Source organism: Topomyia yanbarensis, chromosome 1 (genome assembly GCF_030247195.1).
Source record: "Topomyia yanbarensis strain Yona2022 chromosome 1, ASM3024719v1, whole genome shotgun sequence".
Classification (NCBI taxonomy): domain Eukaryota; kingdom Metazoa; phylum Arthropoda; class Insecta; order Diptera; family Culicidae; genus Topomyia; species Topomyia yanbarensis.
Window position 1 is genome coordinate 8,579,156 of NC_080670.1, and position 5,375 is coordinate 8,584,530.

Consider the following 5,375-nt stretch of genomic DNA (forward strand, 5'->3'; position numbering starts at 1 on the left):
GTAATGCGTATCCCTCACGCATATTCGAAACCCGATGAGTAAGTTGCTAATAACCATGCATCCATTAGAGTCAACCGTGATGAGGCCTCAAACCTGTTTACGGTAACACAACATGTCGAGAAGATTTTTGTCTCTTTTAGTCAATTTAGGAATTAAACTTCAAATTTGGGTGTTTGAACCTTGAACTTTACCGAAATTTCCCTTTTGAGCAATAAACGTTTATTATTACGAGAAAATATCCCGTTAAAATGATTATATGTACCGCGTAAAAGACAATTCAACCCAAATATTCAATTCATGTATTAACCCCTGAAAAAAATGGTTTATTATTCACTATTTGCATGACGGGCCTGACTCTTAATCGAATTGCGCTGTTTCTACAACCAAATTTAGAATCCAGAAAATTAAAGCTTGTCCCCAGATTTTAGCAACGTATTTTTCGAGTTTCAGCTACCAGCTGTTTGTTTACTAAGATGACTGCATAACATTTAAGATCATAAATTGGTAGTCAACCGATTGTATTTATGAGGTTGAAACTCTTTAAGTAACGAAATTGGAAACTCTAATGATATGGAAGAACTCACTTATAATGTCTGAATCGTACACCGAAAATTAATTATCAGATTCACGATCCACGCGCAAAAAGACGCGGTCATAAATAGAATTAATACACACGAAGTTACATCTACTTTGGCAGTTAACGCACAAACGCTCGGTCCCTTCGCGATGACACACTTGCTCGCGAAATCCCTACGCCCGCACATATCTTAACCGTACAATGAATATCACATTGGGGGTTGGCATAGCGTAGTCGGTAAATCGATTGCCTTGTACGCAGCGCACCTGGGTTCGAGTCCCGACCCCGTACATAGGGTTAGAAATTTCTCATATGAGATTTTTCTAACCCGAAGAGGCGAATGACCTTAAGGTTAAAACCTCTATAATCGAAATAAAAAAAAAATATCACATTCAGAACCACGGCCTTTTGCAATTGCCCGTCTCGTCTGCAGTTGTAGTGAGTGATTCTGACGGGGAGCCCTTTGCAAAATCTAGCTCCACAGCTCCAGGTCCAATAGCACAATTCTCAAAACAAAAAGAAATTGAAAACTGAGTTTTTAGTCACTTTTTGTCTATCGTATTTGAGCTGTAAATGATTTCGACCAAGCATTTGGAGAATTACTCTACTGTGCGTCGGACCCCTGGGCTGATATGGAGCAATTACAATATTTTAAAGAAAATAGCTTTTAACCCTTAAAGGCGCAAACCAATTTTTATCAAATTTTGTGAAAATTATCTCACAGCTTTAATACGTTACTATGATAATTTAGAGATGGTTTTCGCAGTGTTGTTTTAAAACAACATTGCGCATTTAAGGGTTAATAACCTGTGCAGTTTCCCCTCAATGGTTCGAAACTACGGAAGCAATGTCTTTACTATTATCTACATTTCAAATAATATTTCATTATCTTGTAGTCCTTTATGGCCTAAATTGTTCCTTAGTATTTAAATGCAGGTTTCACATAATTTCATCGTGTAACCCCCTAGTTTTAAGAAATTTGAATTGTGAAACGAAAATTTCAGCACCTTCCAGCTAACCATATCCAATAAACAGATTATAAAAGCGGCGTTAAGGTAAGTTTTGTATGGCAGATCTTCCAGATTTTTGATGACCAAGGACGGAAACCGGTAGACGTAGTAACCGTTCAGCGAAATAACCTCCAGCGATACGGCTGTCGGCGTAATAACACACTTCCCCATTTGTGATATTTTGGGAAGTAAATAATATTGAGAAACGACCAGATCGAATAATTTTCTATACTAGTAATAATAAAAATATTTCTTTTGCAGTTTGAATAATCTTCGAAATTAGTAACAATGAACATATTTTTACAGCTCATTTTCTACAGGGAAATACTTCGTACAAAATGCGGTCTGAAAATATGAGGCAGAACCCTCCAGATTCGATAAAATATCAAGCAAATTGTACATTTCTCTAGATCATCATGTTCATTGTGGCCGAACAATCCGGGTACTCCGCGCCATGACCGAATGTATTTTAGATGTCCACGTTACTTGATCTTGGATCTTCCTCAATTGCACAGTCGGTAAGTGCAGGCTTTGGCCCGAAGTTATTGACCGTAATGTAAGCTGGTTTCTCTTGCGATGTTCGCGCTACATGCCCAGTCATCTGGTTTGTCGTATTTTTTAAGTCTTCAATTGCCAGCATATTTGCCCTCAATAATCTGCTTCTTTCAACGCCCATACCGCATGGCCGTACAGAGCAACAAGGAGTATCAGCGATTTGTATAGAACATGTTTCGTGCGCGTCTGTAGGCTCCGGGACATTAGCTGACTACGCCTAAGTCATATAACATTATTGACTTAGTTTAACAGGCATAAACGCCTTTTCTACTGCTACGAGGTTAACGTTGATGATGTTGCTTCAGTCAAATGAATTAGATGTCTCTCCGGCTATTTTGACGCTTGTCGTTGGTCAATTCAGAGTCACAGGAATCAGCCTAATCAGATTTTTCGAAAAGCCATGTTCAAGCATTATCTACTACAGTTCGTTTCCATTCACTGCACTTCAAAAATTGCCGTTGGGTCCTGTGCAACCCAAGTGACATTACCGGGTCAATGTGTGCTGTTGCTCTCTGGGACAGCCTACAGTTTCTGACAATTTGACCGCACCTTACGGAGTACTCGGTGTGCTCACGCTTCCAGCACTATTGTCGGTTCTGACGGCAACAGATCAAAGCTCAGCCTTCGAGCTGCGGTGTCATTGGTTGTTGATGGTCGGATTCAATCCGACCACCGCGCATCTTTGGCAAGGAAAGGAGTGTTATCAAAAGCTTGCAATGCCGCCGCCGCCGTTGGCGATGACCGGAACACTGATGTTGATGATGAAAATGGTTCAATCCAACAAAGTTTAATTAATTTGGCTCAGGGTTACACACCTGCCAACAACGGACTACCGCTACAACCACTCACCAACCCACCCAACCAGTTCCGGCGAGCGGAACATCGCAATCCCATAAAGCATAACTTTTACGGTGTGTTCTTATTTCCCACAACAGAACGCAACATGACGAGGCTCCTTGTACGGTAAAATCAAACATTTATCCGTAAACGAACGAGGGGTGGATCATCCGGCAGAAGAAAGGGTTGTTCTAGGAAAACAAAATCCGAGAAAGTTTATTTTTGCGTGTTCTCGGATCGGATGCACGGAAAATAGGTGGACAAAAAATGCATTAATTAAATTTCTGTTTTGGCAATTATTTTATTTTAGCAGGCAAAAAACGGGATTAGCTTACGATGAGGGCGTCAAACCACTGCACTTCTGGCAGCGAGATTGTCTGAAGTTTTTATCTTGTGCCTGGCTGAAGTGTTTGTTTTCAGGTTGAATCTGATAACATAATCAGTGACAACTCAAACGATCAGTATTCTTACCGCGTTTCAAGTTATTTTCAAAACATACCAAACAAAAAATTTCAAATTAATATTTTTATTTATTTCGATTCAATTTTCAATTAGTATTTTTTCTAAACATATATCAACGTTTTTAGTTGAAATTTTAATCAATAATCTCTCCGTGTTGAAGCGGGATGGGGTTGTTAGGTAGGTAGCAAAAATTCCTCAAAATAAGTACAACGAAACAAAAAATAACAATGGGAAACTGGAGAACTTGTTGCCTGTGTGCTCGTTCTTCTGGCGAACAAAAAGGAAAAACATGCGAGTTGAGGGGAAATTTTCCTTTCCATAAAAAATAATGGTAGGATTTGTACTGAAATTCGACTGCTAATTCGCTTGTAAAAAGAACGAATTTTACTCGTGTTTGGTTTGTTAAATGCGAAAGGTTTTTTTTTTGTCATTAATATGTAAAACTTCGTAGTTGTCCTTTACGGACGCATGGTGAGAGAAGTCAACGTTCTATGTAATCAAATTTAAACCGATGATACACGTTTGGCAGCCAAAGATACAATTTGAGTCTAAAATTTATTTTAATTCGCCACAAAAAAAGTTGCATCTCAAAGGTTCCACCGAGATTTGAACTCGGATCGTTGGATTCAGAGTCCAAAGTGCTAACCATTACACCATGGAACCGGTTAGCTCCTGGGTATCGCAAAATAAAATTTCCCAGTCAAGTTTTTTGTTTTGTTTTTCTTAAATTACCATCTATACATTCCTGCGTAGTTCGTGTCCCAGGGGATAATATAACAGAATCAATTATAGTCGTGTATTAATTTTTCATCACGCCGTTGTCGCTCTGTTTCCCCCATTCAGTCCCGGTTATCTTAGCTGGCTGGTCATCCTTTTAGAAATTTCATCGTCCATCCTTGCATTCTCATCAATAATTCCGCAGGTCCGAGAATCCCCACTACACCCCTAGGGTCCTTTGTGCGGGGGTTATAAATTTTAATGCAGCATGTGCTTCGGTGCACGAGCGAGTAGTGGGACTAACTCTAGATCTACAGTGCAGAGATGGTGGGGGTGGCGTTTGTCGGAATAATTTCTCTATCGCGAAACAGACAGATAAAAGGAAGGATGGTGGTTGATAAAGATCTATAGCTTCAGAGCAGTGTTACACCGATAGGTAGAAGTTTATACCGAGGCATCTTTGGTGTTTGGTGCGTGGAAGAAATGCTACTCGTTTCGCTAGTGTGGCAAAGGTGAACGGAAAGTCATTCTATGGGATTTGTTGTTTGCTGTTGTTGTGGGTGAAAATATGCGTTCAGCTAGTAGGGATAATTGGCTTTAAAGTAGTTTACCGTGGTAGAAAAAAATAATCGTTTGTTTTTCACTTTATTTTTAGAAAGTAATCTTGTTCATCGAAAATTGGCTTCTTTCTAATGGCTGACTAATTATATTAAAATATTCTAATAATTTGAACAGTAAAAGAATTATTTCAAAGACTCAATTTTGCACTGTTTTTTTCTGGCTCAATAACGATCCTAGAATACCAAGTATTATACCCTAATTGTGTCCCTTTGTGACGAAAAAACTGTCGTTCTGATTCTTCATGGTTACTTAGATCTGGTTGTTCATAAACGGCTAAAACTTTAGTCTTATACCAGACCTTTTCACAAAAACAAGCAAACATAATAACTGGAACTTCTACCTTTTATTTGATCCCTTACAGTTATAAGTATTATTCTTTGAACTAAAGCTATTTCCATTTGTCATATTGGATTCCGCGGGAGCAGTGCTACCATGAACGATTTGAGTTAACCAAATTAAAAATGCGATTTTAATATATGTTCCTTGCCTTCAAATATAATTGAAAACTGATTATTTCATTCAATTTAGAATGTGTTCGACTATCTTTTCTTTAAAATTAAGCTACTGTAAATATTTTCTAGTGCCATAAAAAAGGA

The 5,375-nt window shown here is 38.5% G+C and overlaps 1 non-coding gene across 1 annotated transcript; it reads right to left on the minus strand.

Moving 5' to 3' along the window:
* Positions 1-4,032: 4,032 nt before the first annotated feature.
* Positions 4,033-4,104, minus strand: Trnaq-cug (transfer RNA glutamine (anticodon CUG)). The gene has a single exon. It is a non-coding gene; the product is annotated as a tRNA-Gln (tRNA).
* Positions 4,105-5,375: the final 1,271 nt, after the last annotated feature.